The sequence below is a fragment of the Patella vulgata genome, chromosome 3, assembly GCF_932274485.2.
Source record: "Patella vulgata chromosome 3, xgPatVulg1.2, whole genome shotgun sequence".
Taxonomy (NCBI): Eukaryota; Metazoa; Mollusca; class Gastropoda; family Patellidae; genus Patella; species Patella vulgata.
In genome coordinates, this window is record NC_065881.2 from 61057278 (window position 1) to 61076814 (window position 19537).

General features: G+C 36.0%; 1 long non-coding RNA gene across 1 annotated transcript; it reads right to left on the reverse strand.

Moving 5' to 3' along the window:
• Positions 1-1020: 1020 nt before the first annotated feature.
• On the reverse strand, positions 1021-12465 carry LOC126814244 (uncharacterized). The gene is made up of 3 exons (XR_007677450.2): positions 12040-12465; positions 5368-5434; positions 1021-1997 (listed from the first exon to the last, which is right to left on the reverse strand). It is a non-coding gene; the product is annotated as an uncharacterized LOC126814244 (long non-coding RNA).
• Between the last annotated feature and the right edge of the window lie 7072 nt (positions 12466-19537).

Here is a 19537-nt window from a genome sequence, read left to right on the forward strand (position 1 = left end):
AATTGCAATCTGTAGATGATAAATACAAAAATTGGGCGTGACTCTGCCCCTGGGAGGTGGATTTGGAACAATATAAATAGGTACCACCCTGTTATTGAAATGATTGATATGCTGAATTTAAACACCCCTGGGGGTCAGGGCATGCACCAAAATAAATAGTTGCTATCCTTGCAGGAATAAATATGCCAAGTTCCAAGACGATTCATTCCAGCCTGTAGACAAAAACACAAAAGGGTTGGACATGGACCAATATAAATAGCCACATCCTTATGATGGATCATCCCGAATTGGATCCAAATTTGTTAATAATTTCAACCTATATATCATTTACAGACAAAATATTAACAAAAAGTGGATGTGACATCGCCCAAAGGTCTGAGGTGGGGGTGGGGTGGGGGGTCATGCACTAAAATAAAACAAATCAATAGTTGCCTTCCTTAGGGTATAAGGAATAAGTATACCAAGTTCCAAGATAATCCATTCAGAATTGTGGCCTTCGGGCGGTAAACACATAAATTAGGCGTGGCTCTGCCCCTGAGGGTCGGGACATGCACCAAAATCAATAGTTGCCACCCTTAGGCTATAAGGAATAAACATGCCAAGTTCCAAGCTGATCCATTCAGAATTGCGGCCTGTATACGATAAACACAAAAATTTGGCGTGGCTCTGGCCCTGTGGGGTCAGGACATGCACCAAAATCAATAGTTGCCGTCCTTAGGCTGTAAGGAATATATATGCAAAGTTCCAAGACGATCCATTAAGAATTGTGGCCCGTAGGCAATACACAGACACACAAAGAAAACATGGCTGTAGTTCTGTCCCTGGGGTCAGGCATTTACCCAAAAACAATAAGGATCATCCTTAAGGTATAAGGAATAGGTATGCAACGTTTCAAAAGGATCTGTTAAGAATTGAGGCCTGTAGGCGAAACACAGACACACACACAAAAATTGGGCGTGGCTCTGTTCCGTGGGGGGGGGGGGGGTCGGGCATACACCAAAAAAAAGCAGGTCATCCTAGGGCATAATGAATACGTGTGAAAAGTTTTCAAGACAATCGATTAAGAATTGTGGCCTGTAGGCGACACACAGACATTGGTCAAATATGATATAAATGATGTGGAATTTGTAATTTAAGATTTATAGAGTTGTAAGGAGTATTTTTAAATTGAAATAAGGAACACATTAAATAATTAGAGAGATTGGTTAATTGAGCCAAATGACGTCGAAACCCACCCTTATATGGTAATGGTAATTTACTGGAGAAACTTCCCATGAGATATCTGTTATTAACCTAGAATTGAATGTTTACCACATTATGACTCTTTTTTATATAACAATATGTCATTCATTCACTAAGTTGATTTAAGTACATACTACATATGTGAATCTAATAAGTTGTCAAAGATATTAATTAATACAATATAATGCCATCATTTTTCTCTATTCCTTGTCTATAAATTTTAAAACAATGACGCAACGACAATATTTCTACAAATGTGGTTGCATCTAAGTTCGAAAATTCCAATGCCTTTTTGTTTTTTTTTTGGTTTTTTTTTGTTTTTGTTTTTTATTCTTTATAGAAATTGGTATCAGTATGGTATATTATGCGTCAAACATTTGGGGAATAGACATGGTAATAATTGGTTAAAAACTGGTTTCGATTTGCATCATGATGCACGTCAAAATCCCGAATTTTCATTTGAAAATAAACCGAACAAGATCTGTGAAAAATAAACGTTTAAACACACCATCGTTCTCTGTATACAATGTCATTTGATAGTTTGAATGAGTCGGGATTTGCCATGTCTCGTGTTAATGATAGTAATGTACATTGCTCAGTGGCAGCAATATAAGTAAGCGCTCTACAAACATCAAAGAGATAGCAATAACTTTTGCATCCGTCCATCGTTGTGATTGTCTTTTCTTCAATGGTTGCCGCTTCCTGATCTATATAACCATATATTTGGCTCTTATAAGCATTCCAAAGAGAACAATCTGAAAAAATAACATATCATTATAAAAGGTCGTTAGAATGAAATAAGTAGGACGTTAAACCCCATTTCATTTCATTTGAATGAAATACTTAGACCGATTATGTTCATGGGAGCAGAAATTATACGTTAGGCGGAATTCCCCCATATGATTGGCATGTGGCCTGTCGATTCAAACCAATAAAAAGGAATTGTAAATTACAGTCAACCGATGACATAAATTCTACCAAATCTGGGTAGTAAATTCCAGCTGTAGGCAAAGAGTACAGACCTTATATTACTGTGGTATGATTAAGTTTGAACTTCATGTACACGAAAATTAAACAAAAAAGTATTAACACAATGGCTGTATACAATTTGTAAGATGGCAACGCAAAGCGAGGAGATACGCCCACACAACAGCTGCATGTTCGTGTTTACAAGCTTGAAAAAAAAATTACAGTAAAAACTGGTGTATCTGTCGCTTTCACAAAGTCTTCTAAAAAAGGGGTAGGTTGGCGAGGGGGGTGTTCTGGACTGATGAGCGCAGAACAAGTAACCTTGATAGGGCTCATTCTCTCATTGTCCCAATGCTTCACATCTATTTTGAAGATAAAATACGTTAAACCAGCGACTGTCAGGCAGGATAAGCCCACATTTTGCAAGAGATGGATAGAGAACAAGCTAAACAAATAGCGATTTTTCGTAAAATCAATGGTCATAAATCAGGAAGATACGATCTGATACGCCCGAATATCGACAGGAACCAATATCTTTGGGTTATAAAGCTATATTGCAAGTTTCGTCAAAATGTGACTTCTAGAGGGACCATAACCTTGATATACCATATATTTAAATTATCTGCGTACGAGGGGCGGCCATTTTGCCCGGCAGTTTTGGTCCGATTTTCCCGAAATTCGAATTCAGCCATCATTAGGGTGTAACGGTGACATATTGAAACGGTTTTTATACGTCCGCATTCATAATGTGGACGTATTATGCCGTCGCCCCTGTGTGTGATGGTGTGTGTGTGTGGTGGTGTATGTGGGTGTGTGGGTGTGTGTGTGGGGGGTGTCTGTGGGTCGCCTACAGGGCACAATTCTTTATGGATTGTCTTGAAACTTTGCACACCTATTCCTATTGTTTTTGGTGCATTCCCAACCCCCATAGCCAGAGCCACACCCATATTTTATATCTGTTTGTCACCTACAGGCCACCATTCTTAACGGATCATCTTGAAACATTTGATACTTATTCCTTATACCCTAAGGATTATCCCTATTGCTTTTCGTGAATGCCCAACCCCCAGGGACAGAGCCACGCCTTTTTTCTCTGTGTGTGGCTGTGTGTTGCCTACAGACTGCAATTCTTCATGGATCGACTTGAAACTTTTCATACTTATTCCTTATACCCCAAGAATGACCTCTATTATTTTCGGTGCATGCCCGACCCCTTGGGACAGAGCCACGCCCAATATGTGTGGGTGTCTTTGTGTCGCCTACAGGCCGCAATTCTTTACAGATTCTTTTAAAATTTTGCATATCTATTCCTTATACCCTAAGGATGATCCTATTGTTTTTGGTGAATACCCGACCCCCAGGGGTTGAGACAAACCCATTTTTGTTTTGTGTGTCTGTGTGTTGCCTACAGGCCACAATTTTTAATGGATCGTTTTGGAACTATTGATTTTGGTGCATGTCCCGACTTCTAGGGACGGAGGCACGCCAAATTTTTGTGTTTATCGTATACTGGCCGCATTTTCAAACTTGGCACATGTATTCCTTATAGCCTAGGGGTGGCAACTATTGTTGCATGTCCTGAATCCAGGGACAGAACCACGCCCATTTTTTGTGTTTAGCGTCTGAAGGCCACAATTCTCAAGGGATTATTTTGGAACTTAGTATACTTAATCCTTATACCCCAAGGACGGCAACTATTGATTTTGGTACATGCCCCCCCCCCCTCCTTTGGGCGGTGCCACACCCACTTTTTGTTAATATATTGTGTGCAAATAATTCAAAATTATTAACATATTTAGATCCAATTCGGTATGATCCATTATAGGGTTGTACCTATTTATATTGTCCAACCCCCAGGGGCAGAGTCACACCCAATTTCTGCGGGTTATTTTTTGTCTACTGGCTGGAATTCTGAATCTGAATGGGTCATCTTGGAAGTTGGCATATTCCTTATACCGTAAGAATAGCAATTATTTATTTTGACGCATGTTCCGACTCCAAGGGGCGGCGTCACACTCACATTAACTTTATTTTAAAAAGTACCATATGAATCAAAGCAGGAATGTGGACGTATATTTCAGCGATAGCGATGCTGTTGTTTAAATCGGATATAAATTGTTACCTCTAGAGTGACCACAAGCTAAAAACGTGATTTTTCGTACAATCAAGGGCCATAATTCATGAAGTTACGATCCAATATGCGCGAATTTTGAAAGGAACCAAGATCTTTGGGTTATAAACATGTATTCCAAGTTTCATCAAAATTATGACCTCTAGAGGGTCCACAACCTTGATATACCCGGTACCATATTTTTCCACTATTTGCGTACGAGGATCGGCCATTTTGTCCGGTAGTTTTAGTCCGATTTTCACGAAATTCCAAATAAAGCGTTATTACAGAGTAAAGGTGATATATTCAAACGTTTTTTTTTACATCGGATAATTATGTGTGACCTCTAGAGGGACTACAAGCTAAAACAATGCGATTTTGCGTACAACCAGGGGCCATAATTCAGGAAGTTACGATCCGATATGCGCAAATGTCGAATGGAAGATCTTTGGGCTATAATCATGCATTTCAAGTTTAATTAAAATCAGATGAAAATTGTGACCTCCAGAGTGTCCACAAGCTAAAAACGTGATTTTTCGTAGAACCAGGGACCATAATCCATGAATTTATGGTCCGATATATGCCAATATCGAAAGGAACCGAGATCTTTGGGAGATAGATCTATATTTTAAGTTTCGTTAAAATAGAATAAAAATTGTTGTTATGACATTTCCACTCATCTGCCAATTATTTTTTTCGATAGAAACTTATATAATGTGCAGATGCAATTGATGTTAGAATAAGACTTGATATCAAGATATATTCTTGTAGTGCTGAAAACTAAATAAGAGGTGTAGGTGTAAGGCTACACACTGTTACTAAATTTGTCCACAGTGTATTACAGGATGAGATGGTGTTAGCCTAATTAAGAATGTACCGATGGCATTGATGTTCGAACTGATGCAAGAGAATGTGATAATGTACGTTATAATTTACTTTTATTAAAATGTGTAAACAATAATGAATATGTAACCCTTTCTTTCACGCAATTAGTCCCCGAACGTATATATCAAAGATAATTATGGAATAGAATGACAGAACATTACCTTTACATTTAGGAGAACACCTGTTATGCGAAACACAGCCAACTGACTTCTGGTATTGGTTCAACTCCTGAAAATTCAACGCAGATTATTAAAGTTGAACAATCGATAGAAAATCAAACTAAAATACAATCTGGTCTGGTCGCCCTTGTGAATAGACCACACGTTCCAATTTTGGCTTGCTGTTGTGCTGGCGACTTTTCGAGTTTCGCCTAGGAAGTTGTTGTAGTCTTAAGTTTTCCTGTTCACATTTGAATACGTGCAATCAGGGTTCACACAGATTTCATTTTTATTCCCGCCAAAATGGATAATAGTTTTTATATAAAAAAAATTGTTCATATTTTTCTCCGCCAGCTGGAATATTTTATCTGCTAAAAATGTCTGACAAGAAAGACAACTTACAACAATTTAGTTTATTATGTAGTTTAACAGTAGGCAGTGGCTATTGTTATGACGGGTGGTTTAGTGGTTTAACGCGTGTGCGTGAAATCACAAGGTCTGCCATTGTATCAAGCCACTTAAACGTGACAAGGGAGTAGGGTCGCCTGTCCGGGTACCCCACTTTCTTTTCACAGCTCAAGACCCCTATACGTGCAAGCGAATTATTGAAATGGGTATTGAACCCTCTTTACACAATACATTAGCACAGTTTTGAGATGATTTACTAAGATCAGATTTTATTTTTTGGTGACTTTTCCACATCTACTGAACAATATATTTTCAGCCTTTATACTACATCTCATCCAAGGAATTCTATTTCCCCCGTTTTCTTTATTGAATGGATTAGACCATAAGCACCATTTAATAATTTACGTTAAAATGGATAATCAAGACTTTATTTATTAACGTAGTACTGATACTTGGCAATCTAAACTATTTACGTTATGATTTTGTCCAAATTTCAAATACTCATTTCTTTGATCAAAACAAAGTAATTTGACTGAAATTTTCACTATGTTCATTTTTCTTATCTATTTTTGAACTATTATAGCAAGACCCACCAGCTCTTTATCTAAAGCTTACATAATGGATCTTCAAGGAATGAGGAGAGACAAGATTCATTTTCTATTCATATTATTATTTGTGAATTTATATAACAGGGCAGTGTATGATATCGATTCATATGGAACATGCAGGCGTTTTGTTGAGTTCGGTGTATGCGTTATTGGTTTAATCAATTTTATGTTTTACTGTAAGATATATTATTGATGTTGGAAAATCAAATACGTAAAAAGAAAAAAAAATATTCTTAAGCGACTTGTTCCGCTTCAGATGATTTAACAAAGTACACGTCTTGATAAGATAGGTTAGCAATTGTCTAAGTAAATATGCATTTGCAGGCATTGATTTTAACTCGTTTTTCAATTAAAATTTTAATTAAAGTAAAAGTTATAATTATCCCAGAAGATTGGAATTACAAAAGATCCTTAAATTGTAGTCATATCTACTAATTATTTGGAAATTCCCCCAAAATAGGGATAGTATTACGGTGGCTGATACGGAAGCGTATAGGGGTCATGCAAAATTTTATAGAACGTCTCGAGATCCTGCGATCCTGTGATACTTTCTCGAAATCCCGTGATCACCTGTTAATTTTCTCGAGATCTCAATTTAATCTTCTCGAAATCCCCTGACAATTTTCCTGAGATAATGACATCCTGTGTAAATTTTCTCGAGAATTCGAGTTAATGTTCTCGAGATATTGACATCTTATGTAAATTTTCTCGAGATCCCGGGTTAATATAAAACTTTACATGATAGTATCTCCACGTTGTGAAGCCACCATTCGCCCAATACTTCGCACCAAATTTGATAAAAAAAAATGTACTCTAACATTTTTTACAAAGGAAAACTGCTAACTAATGAAAGAATAAACGGACAATCGATAGGGTACCCATGATTTACACTAAATTTGAAATATGATTAAAATCGATAGGGTTCATCTTCTTATGGCCCCAATACTTCACACCAAATATGAAATTCAAAACCCTGCCACGTTAGCTTTAATGTGTGAAGCTTTGAATTACAGACATGCTTGTTAAATTATTCCAATTTAATGTGTGAGCGACGTTTAATTGAAAATGTCATTTTTCGCATGGTTTTCAGACCATATATTGTTTTAGAATAAAGCTAGATATAGAGTTTATTGTCTTGTGGCACAAATGCTTCGGAGCAGATTTTAAATAAAAAATCTTGAAAAACTCTGGGCTCTAACGCGTTCACAAGGTTTACCGGAAAATAGGAATTTGAACGATAGCCACGCAAAGTGTGGAGATACGCCCACGCAGCATCTATGCCTCAACAGCAAATTATTCGAAAGGAAAACTTGGTTGTTTAATAAATTGAATAAGGATCTAGCATTCATCAAGAAATTTAATCTTTATCGTGTTCACGTGCTTGTTATATCTCTGGGTTAGAAAACCTTATATTGCTGAAAATTAACAGGGGTCAGTCATCTTTGTCGCGGAACACTGAATATCGAAAATCCTTTAAAAACGAGCTTTTCAAAGAATGGAGAGTATAACTCTGGAACGGAAGATCGCTAACCATTGAATATGAATGACCCAAAGCTTCACACAAAATTGTAAAAGCGAAGCCTCTATATGACGTGAAGAAGGCTTCCAGGGAGGTGAAGGGTGTGTGTGTGTGTGTGGGGGGGGGGGTTATATTACGGAACAGAAGGTCAAAGAATGCTCTATATCGATAGGGTTCTTCCTCTCATCGTCACATTTGAAAAAAATACGGACAAAGAGGGTAACTCTCGAACAGAAGTTTGCGAAGTACTGAAAATCGAAAGGTCCTAGTGCTTCACACCACATTTGAAAAACAAAATCAGTTAAAAACTTTAGCCTCTAATGGGTTAACATTTTTTTCGGAAAAGGTGGACAACTCCAGAACGACAAGGTGCGCTAGAAGCGACAGGGACCGCCCTCTCATGGCACCAATACTTTACACTAAATTTGAAACAAATCCGTTAAAATCTGTAGGCTCTATCGTGCTATTAAGGTTTTGGGGAAAGTGTTGTGTGTGTGTGTGGGGGGGGGGGGGGGGTAAACTACGAAACGACTGGTTGTGGGGCGCTGAGAATACGTTAAATCTACGCGCACGCATAAAAACACCCGAGATCTCGAGAAAATTTACATAGGATGGCAAGATCCCGAGAAAGTTAACTCGAATTCTCGAGATCGTTAACACAGGATGGGAGATTCTCGAGAAAATTATTAGGGGATTTCGAGAACATTAAGTTGAGATCTCAAGAAAGTATCACAGGATCGCAGGATCTCGAGGTCTTCTACAAAATTTGGCGTGACCCCTATACGCTTCCGTAAAAATTGACTTGGGTGAAAATTATAAAAAACAAATTATATTAAAATTGACTTGGGTGAAAATTATAAAAAACAAATTATATTAAAACTGACTTGGGTGAAAATTATAAAAAACAAATTATATTATTTTTCATGTCCCTAATCAGCCACCATTACTATCCCTATCCAAGATAAAAAAAATTTCCAAAACTAATATCCCGGTACGTACTTTTCATTCGAAGAAAGCTGTATCCAAGCTATGTGTTAATTTTTACCTTTTCTGATCGATGATAAAATGCAAATATTTGTAGCACCATGGGTCTTTCTGTCAGATGTCGAAAGCGGTCCACGTACTAATACCGGTCGCCATATCCTACGTATGACCCATGCATCTTTTCTTGTTACATATCTTAATAGCCTTGTGATTGTCTAGCATTTTCACCTGTCGTCTTTGCTTCCCCTCCACGTTGTGTATTTACTTCTTACTGTTTTCTCAGTAAGTTAAGACATTTGTCTTACCAGGAAAAACAATGCAACAGTTCGTTTTTACATTTTATATATCATAGCCGGATACATAGATACAAGCATAGTACAATAACAGTAAAGTCTGACGATTGCTCACAAATATGATAGTTTTGTAGCTTTTGGTTTTGGCCCTTCAATTATCTAATTGGTCAAATATGATGTAAATAATTATAGAGATTGGTTAATTAAGACAAATGATGCAATCGTAATTTTCCGATCACGTGTTAAACATGATATTCTCATTCCCACGGAACCAGCTAATGTTTACCAAATTATAACTCTTTTTATGTACACCAATCTGTCACTCATTCAAGAGTGCATTAGATACGACTTAGCCAAAGATATTAATTAATATAATGCTACTAACTAAAAGAGCAAAAATTCTACAAAAGTCTTACATATTTTGTTGATTGTGTTCTTTATCCAGCAAATAGCGTATTAAAAAACAGTTCATCACCCAATAATAGATTGCATAGGAAATATTGCATGTTTGACTTCTTGTGATAACCCCGAGAAGATATCGCTTCAAATTACTTTTGAGAAGTCCGCAAGAATAATATTAATTCTATTGTCTTGTGTGTGGGTGTGTATAAACATTCGTCGATAAACTAAAAAAAATATTTTAAAATACATTTATCAGAATTTGTCAGAAATTTTGGATTCATGATTATCGGCGATTTTTGAAAAAAAAAAACCTTTTAACTTCGGGGATTAAGTCCTAGAAGCTGTCCGTGACGAGAAGAATATCGACGAATACGGTTCAAATTCACGCGTGCAAAAACAATAGAAACCGGAAAAGTTATGATAATGTTTGAATCCGATGAGATTTCTTATCAGGGTATAGGTGTGTGTGTCCCCCGTTACAAAAAAGTGCCCTCATTTTTGAAAAAAGTGCCCCCGCATTCCGAAAGAGTTAGCTCGAATACTCATGGAAATGCCCCCGTCAATGTCCTCATATTCCCATTGCCCTAATGACAACATTTTCCCCCCTTTTCAGCAGATCCAAAGATACTAAAAAACCTATCGCACTCAATGTACGTACATGCACCCATCGATCAACCCAGTTAAAGGACAATATTGGTGTCAGTCATTATCACATATGAGATAGAACTCGTTAAACACGTTCCAAATATAATTTTAACACATAGCTACGATAGATGCGTAATGAAGGTTTCAACAAAAGGAAGTTACGAACGCAAAAGGAAAACACGAGTTATCTTTCTATATAACTGACTGAAGTGGCGAGTGGTAACAGATAAACGGCGAATTTCTGTTCACTAATAATTCTTTCGAAGACCAACAGTTGTTATGTGAGACTGTGAGAGGATATCTGACAATTCAAAAAAGTAATTAAATGTCATTAGATAAGAGAGTACGAGAAAAATAAAAATAGTCCGTATATTCACTTGTTTTTATTCATTCTATAATTAATAAAAACATGGTAATGCACGGATATTTTCTATATTTTTTCGTTTTCTCTTTTCTAGTGACAGTAAATTTCTTATTTGAATTGTCAGATATCCTCTCACAGTTTCACACAAATAACTTTTGGTCTTGGAAGGAATTATTAGTGAGCAGAAATTCGCCCGTGTATCTGTTATCACTCGTCACTTAAGTCAGTTATATAGAAGGGTAACTCGGGTTTTCCTTTTGCGTTCGTCACTTCCGTTTGTTGAAACCTTCATTACGCATCTATCGTAACAATGATTTCTGTGTTAAAATTATATCTGGAACGTGTTTAACCAGTTCTTCCATATGTGATAATGATTGACATCAATATTGTCCTTTAACGCTCATGGCGATCGACTGATTGTAGCTGGTGTCCAATTTTCTTGGTTTCGGTTTTAAAAAGTTCGCAGTTTGCAACCATTTATAATCATAATTTAGCATATTAAAATTGTAAGGGGTGTGCTGGTAGCTTTGGACTCTGAAACCATCCGGTTTGATTCACTATTCCTGAATCTCACTCATAGATGAATTTTAGGTATTTTGAACAAAATTGTATGTCAAATAATAATTGTCCAATCGGGTCCATTGGGGCCATCGGACCAAGTCTGGCGGTCCGACACCCAGTCCGCTCCTGATAATAGATGATTGGTAACTGTACGTGTTTATCATTAGGGCAACTTGCCCTGGATCAAAAAGTATCGGAGTTTTGCTCAAATGTTTGGAGAAAATGACACGGGCTAATATTTTGAGAGATTTTTTTTTATTTTATCTCCCTCAACCAGGTGTCAATGTATGATATGTCATGGTTCAGATATACTTCAAATCTATTCCAGCACGTACCACAGAGAACCAAAAATTAGATGTTTAGATATCGATGTCATTGTAAGGTAAAATACAGTGCTGACAAGAAAGTATGGGTAGACCGGATGATTACAATAAAATAAAACCAAGTACGAACAATCCAAACCATTAGACAAAATTCGAAGTCCTAAAAAAACGGTATAGGCAAAATAGTGTAATCAGGCAAAATAGTGTAATCAGCATATACGACCATATGTGGGTGTATAAAATTAACGTTTAGGACCATTTTTTTTATTAGTAACTCATTAAAACGACTATCAAGTATAGAATAACACGAAGCTGCCCTTTCTATAATACAGGACAAGTTTAGTTAGACTCAGATGTAGACTGAATTCTTTAACGTATCCTTTAAAAAATGGCCTAATAAGAACAGATCCATGAGACCCGCCTAAACTAACAAGTTATGTCACTATTTATTGCAATTTTCCCTTTGTTTCATTTACATATTGTTTTCCAAAATATATAAATTAAAAAATGGTGAAAATATAGATAAAAAAGTTAACTATTTTCAGGAAAGAATTTATCAAATACTTACATCAGGTTGACGATTAAAATCTACATCCATATATTTAAATCCGGATTCTGGTTGGAGTACATATGTATCATTTTTACAGTAGAATGTGTCCAATAGCTGACATGTTTTATTTTTATGGTAGTTAATAGATAAACATCTAGCATCAGTAGTACATAGATTTACACACATTACAGAAGAGGTCAGTTTTTCTTCTATTGGTACAACATCCAGATAGTGATCTGTAGAAGTAACTGCTCGCGCGTTGACGTATCTGATAGTAGCTGACACATCCGTGGATGTACACAGAAAGATAAATCCAGCACTGAACAAAATTAAAGTGTTCATTTTCTCATTTCAAAAATACAATATTTATGGTGTCTTCTTTGATTCATTGGAGAAATCAGAGGAAATGATAATCAAACATGGATGTTTCTCTTATTTTCTTCTCATTATCTTTGACTACATCCGTGTGCTTGAAATGAGATGTTAGAAAATGAATATATTGACTTTTTCATCTGTCAATCAAGATGTTACCGGTCTTACGCCCTAAAAGCTTTAATGAATTCAGAACAACATAATCAAATTATAAACTCGGCGCAATCAATACATCATCGATTTTGATGACTCTATGAAGCAGACAAAATATACAACACTTGGTTATCTTTTAATAAAACTCTTCAAATATTCCCTTTAATTAAAGATGCATTATGGTAGATTAGATAAAGAGCTGGCAGTTCTCAATATAATAGTTAAAAACTAGATAATGTAAAGGGAATTTGCTGAAAATTGAATTTTGAGCCTAGCCTCAATCATCATTACTAAAGTCGGTACGATTAAAAACATAGTCTCGATTATCCATTTCATGATTAAATCAACAATGAAAGTGGCGCTGCAAATGGTATCCTAATCCGGTAAATATCGCAGACTTGTTTCGAGAGTTGATTACGGTCTGGATAAGTTAATTATGCAAGAGCTAAATCTGCCTATTGAGGTCTTTCTTTAGACCTGAAATGTTATCTAAATTATTAATTAGACATTAATTAACTTATCCAGACCATAATCAACTCTCGATATCATCGCTAGCCTGTGATGTTTATTGGATTAGGTTCCGATTTGCTGTTCGACTTCCATTCATGATTTAATCATGAAATGGATAACCGAGACTATGTTTTTTAGGCCGAAAATTCAATCGCTATAATCGTGGTTCAGAGTAGATCAATTTGACTGAAATTTTCAGCAAATTCGTTTTACGTTGTCTGGTTTTTAACTATTATAGTGAGAACTGCCAACTCTTTATCTAATCTCCCATAATGTATCTTTAATGTCTAATTAATAATTTAGATAACATTTCAGGCCTAAAGAAAGACCTGCAATAGGCAGATTCAGCTCTTGCATAATGTATGTTTAAAGTACCATCATACATTTCACCTGGAAAAATAAATTAATATTATATGGTATCGACGATGGAGTTGACACTAATTATTCACATCATATAAATCTATAGTGGATTAGTTTTAACTTGTAGTGTAAACACCCACTAGTTTTCAATTCGATTTTGAAAATTCCTGACAATGCTGGTTTATCTTAGGCTTAAATTTTATAGCACTAGGGCCTGTTTCACGAAATTTTAACTAAGATAAAATCCAAATTTTAGTAATTTGATTGGATAATATTAGATTGATTTTAGAGCTTAGCCAATCAAAATTGAAGTATTTACTAAAATTTGGATTTTAACTTTAGTTAACATTTCGAGAAACGGGGCCCTGGTTCATTTCGTGGTAGTTTGATTTTGCAACATAGATGTCTTGATATACCCCTTGGATATATCCAGAATTCTACCAGTTTATAGACTTAATTTTCCTGATGGGAAACGATTAGAGGCGACAGAAATGAATTTTATTAAACTGTTCTAATTGTAAAAAGTTTTACTTAAACTACTCTATAACGGAATGACTAGGTGCCCGGTATCTTACTTTTCTTAGCTCTAAGAACATTAACCTGAGAAAACAAATGAATAAATATAACATGATAGCAAATATTTAAACTAATTATAAACAGTTGTTGAATTGATCGCTAGCAAAGACATTTAGAAAAATAAATCAAAGAGATAAATCAACATAGTCTCTTATAAAATAATTATGAAGAAGAAGAAAATGGGAACCCAAATAGATTCGTCTGCAATCCAAACTTCCCTGCACTGAATCGGTTACCTGGCTTGGAAACTTCTTTCCCGATTTTGTATTACGTGTACACTTCCAAGCAACGCAATAGACCATTTTGATTTTTATTGTAATCATAAGAACATAACGGCGAGCTTCGTTTCAGTCGACACATTTCATAAACTAGTTCGTTTTTGACGTCACTCATAAATAAAAATAGTTTTGTTTTGGGTGGGTTTTTTTTACACGTTTTTCCGTAGTAAAAATACTTAGAATACCTTTTAAAATTCCACGGGATACAAACATTTAATTTATCTTTTATAATAAAACAACTTCTTATGTTTGAGTTCTCCTTCATGTTCTGTTTCTAACACTGCTCATTTGACACAGGTAGGTATAAGTAAGGTTCCCACAGTAATCTATAAGGTTACTGACCAGAGAAAATATCGAGATTTTAAAACCCCGGCTCTCGCTTGTTAGAGGTAGCGCCTGTGATATGACTAAAAAAGTCTTGCATAGTTTTTCGGAACGGACAAAAACTACCAGGTTCCTTAGTGTTACATGTTAGTGTGCATGCAAAAAAAACCCCTTGAAAGTTGAAATTCGTGTGGAAAAACTGCTGTCCGGTTAAAATTGTCTTCCCTAGCATTGGTAATAGCAATAAAATAATTGCATGTAAGTCCCAAAATGACCATAGTATTATAGGATACCTATTGATTTTATTTATGAGTAGAAAGAAATAAGGGAACAGTCCCAGATTTCACTAGGTAGCCGTTGATAAAAGTAGGTTTACGAATACAAATTAAACGCAAAATATGAAAAACAATACAACCAATAGTTTGTCTGAAAGTTTCAACTCAAAATACTGAGGTGTTTGGACGTGATCATTATGTCCATAACCGCGTTACCATGGTTAAACATGCATTATGCAAGAGTTAAATCTGCCTAATGCTAGTCTTTCTTTAGCCCTTAAATGTTATATAAACATGACAAGATCATAATCAACTCTCGATGCCATAGGATGGCTCCGATTTTAAGTAGATTAGAACAAAAATCGATAATCGAAACTTTGTTTATTATCTTAGTACCGGTGACAATGAAAATAGAGGCTACATTGTTCTTCTAACGCGATAACTCGGCTCGGGCTGAAGTAATTTGACTGAAATTTACAACCTTATCTATTTTTTTAATTATTATAGCGAGAATTATAAGCTCTTTATCTAAATCTTACATAATACCCCTTTAAAACTCAATTATGGAATTCCATTGTTTAATTGCATGAGTGACGTAATTGTTAACTTGAATTATGGAACACAAGTTAAATCTCTTAAAGATGCATTGTGTAAGATTTAAATAAAAAGCTGGCCCTTCTCGCTATAATAGTTAAAAAATAGATAATGAAAATGAAATTTGAAAATTTCAGTAAAATTACTTCATTCTGAGCGGAGTTAGCGTCGTTTGCAGAACGGTGTAGTCTCGATTGTCCACTTTCAATTTAAATCATTAACTGCCAATCGTATTTAAATTTGTTGAAAACCAAACCCATCCGAAGCTCTAGAGAGTTGATTATGGGTCTGAAATGTAAATAAATGTCTAGTCAATTATTGATATAATTTTTGAGGCCAAATGAAAGATCTATATTTCATAGATTTTGCTCTAGAACAACGAATCCTAAAATTGATTTTAACGTTAAATCAATCCTTTGTTACCATACTACATAAACGTTCACTCTACAGTGATTTCTGAGAGCGTTAATGTGTAGTCCTACATCTTTCTTTGTTCTAACGGCCCTCCGAATCTCTTTGAAGAGCCATCCATATACAAATGTATAAGTACGTCTACTTTAACAATATGTCAAAAAGTGCGGTTATTTTTATTTTTCGTTTGATACCATTGTAGAAATCTCCATCCAAAAACAAATGTAGTTTCTTCAAAACGTTTTGTGTCTAAAGTTTAAGTTATATGTTAATGGTCTTAACACCAGCTCAAAGAGAACATGAGATTTTGAGACTTTGTTGTTTTAACTCCTCAAGTCAATAAATAATCTTATGGGGAAGATGCTCGGGGATTGCTTAGGTACCCAACTTGGCCTCGCACTATAATGGGGTTCAACGTCCTGCTTCTCAGTACCGATCAGACTAATGAAGACAGGCATACACCATGCTGTTTGCTATAAGGGAAATTTTGCCCGGACAGTGGCACTATGGACGTACGGCCTACTTTTATTTCGAATTCCAACTGTCAAGGATTCTTTTACGCGCAAGCTGCAGATTATTTACAGACAAAATATTAACAAAAAGTGGGTGTGGCACCTCCCAGGGGGCGGGCGGACCATGCATCAACATCCATAATTGCCGTCCTTAGGGTATAATGAATAAGTATACCATGTTCCAAGATAATTCATCCAAAATTGTGGCCTTCAGGCGCCAAATACAACAACTTTCCCTGCGTATTTGCCTAGTTAATCCATTAAGAATTGCGGCCAGTATACGATAAACACAAAAATTGGGCGTGACTCTGCCCCTGGGAGTCGAGGCATGCACCAAAATCAATATTTCTAGTCCTTAGGCTATAAGGAATACGTATATTAAGTTCCAAGACGATCCATTAAAAAATGTGGCCTGTAGGCAACACACAGCCACACGAAGAAAAATGGGTGTGGCTCGGGCACTTGGGGTTGGGCATACACTAAAAACAATAGGGATCATACTTAGGGTATAATTAATAGGTATGCAAAGTTTCAAAAGGATCTGTTAGGAATTGTGACCTATAGCCGACACAAAGTAACACACAAAATTGGGTGTGGCTCTCCCCCTGGGAGTGGTGCAAGCACCAAAAACAATAGGGGCGATCCTTAGCGTAAAAGGTATAAGAATGCAAAGTTTCAAGATGATCCAGGTGACAAACAAACAAATAAAAAATGGGCGCGGCTCTGCCTCTGGGAGCCAGGCGTGCACCAAAAACAATAGGGATCATCCTTGTAGTATAAGGAATAAGTATGCAAAATTTCAAGACAACCCACTAAGAATTGCGCCCTGTAGGCGACCCACAGCAAACACACGCACGCCCACGTACACAAATACACGATCATACACATACACACAGACAGGACGTAGAAAAAACGAAACGATATAAGATCTGTTTTAATCAGATTGTAAGAAATACAACACCAAATCAAATGTTATACTAATAACATAACAGTTGTGATACTGAAAAGCTCTGTGCGAGAGTTTTCCATAAAGACATTGAAAACAGGATGACCAATCAATTCTCGGCTGATATCAAATGGATCCCAAAAGTTTCCAGCCTCGAATTCCAACCAAGGGATCGTCTACGTGCACGCCAATGCATACACGGGACCTCGGTCCTGCACCAAGATGAACTTTCTCGGCCAATGTAGGGATCGAACACCCGATCTCCAGGCTAGCAAAGGTAGAGTACCTCTTGATGATTTACCAAACAATCCAAAAATAATTACATGCAGTTTTGTTTAAGTGGCGTACAAAAAGACTGCGGAAGAGTCACGCCTATATGAATCTACAGAAAAGAATAGATCGGCAACATCAAAATTATGATTAATTGAAGTGCATAATTAACAGTTGCGGTTTGACTCGGTACCATGTTAGAATTGGATATTTTACTTTTTTTTTTATTTTTAGCTCAAACCATAATGTTTTTGCATGTGTAGATGTAGTCGACTGGCCTAAGGAAAAATAAACATTATGAGATTTTTAAAGGTAAAATAGTTCTATACGAAATCGGAAAACCGATGCGGTTTCACAAGAATTCCAAAAGAAAAGGAACCGAGCCAATCCGACTATCGAGTTAAACCGCGACACATCGTTAATTTACCGTCCGACACGCGTGCCTTACTTTTTTCATTGGTCTTACATGAAGAGTCTTAAGGAAGCTCAGAGAATCTGAACTATTAGATTTGGAATTGTTATAGGATATGTAGAAGAGTCTTATACAATAAGCCATTCTTTTATTTTCTTTGTTAATATAGAACGTAGTCATTATGTACGTAGGTTGAGCATGTTTACAAATACAGATTGATCTTATGAATGCTTGTGGAACAAACCGTGTTAAATCCATGCCTTTAAAAGTTTGCAATAATCTTAATAAAAAAAAACATAAACTATAATATAAATAAACTCTGTCTTATAATGTGGGAGCTTTGGCCCCTGGTCTACCACAACGGTACAAGCCGTGTTAATGCAATAAGCTTGATAAAAAATATAAACTATAAAAACAAGTAATATATTTACAGGAGCATAAAAGGGATGTGCGCGAGCAGATTGGCTGTTGACTTATTTGTTATGTTTATATTTATTGCTTTTTATCTATAGTTTCCAATTCAATGCTAAATATCAAGAAATTGAAGAGCGAATTCGTTGGGTGAAAAAATTCTAAGAGCACTTAAATGTTCTTTGTGGTAAACAGTTTGTGTACTTAATTTTCTCAACCTAGAATAGAAATATTGGCGATAATTAAAACTGGTTTAAGATTTATGACGACAATGTCTTGTTATTTATTACCTTAAGACAACATCACTATGGTATTTTACATAGAGTATATTATTATGCCGTATTGCTGACGTCGCATTGATCCTTCGGATATTTTTTTTAGAACTAAAACCTAACATCATCCTACATAAACCGAACTAGTGGGGGACCCCCCCCCCCCAAAAAAAAAAAAAAACCCCGTCCCCATAGAATAATCCGTATTTGCAGTACGCCGATAAGATAGGCTTCAGTGACATATAAGCATCCCAAAGGGGTGGGGTCAGTCACTACATTTACTGATTAAGAAGTCATTCAAACGGCGTGACTAGTAAAATCAAATTTAAACGGCGTAAAGTTCTAACTCAGTATTATCCACAGTCGTCGACATTACAAACACGAATTATTGGTCCTTTCAATCGATATTGGTGTTTACTGTTTTTATCTCATCGCGATATCCAAATATTTAAGACACACTGAAAATTTTTAAAGTAGGTTGACAATTTGCAATGACACGTCAGTGCTTAAGTAAAACGTCAAACCGACTGCCATTCAATTGTTAACGTATTTCGACGAATGTATCAGATTAGAATTACAATACATTTACATTTATATACACTCGTATTGCATTAATAGTGTTTTTTTACCCATTTTCGTCTTTTTAGGTACCAAAGAATATAGAGTTCTCGCTATAATAGTTAGAAAATAGATAATGCAAAGGGAATATGTTGAAAATGTCAGTTAAATTACTTCACTCTGAGTCGCGTTTTTGCCGTTCGAAGCACAGTGTAACCTCGATTGTCATTGCTATCGTTGCTAGGATTAGCCAATTTACGTTAAATCATTAACCGCAAATCG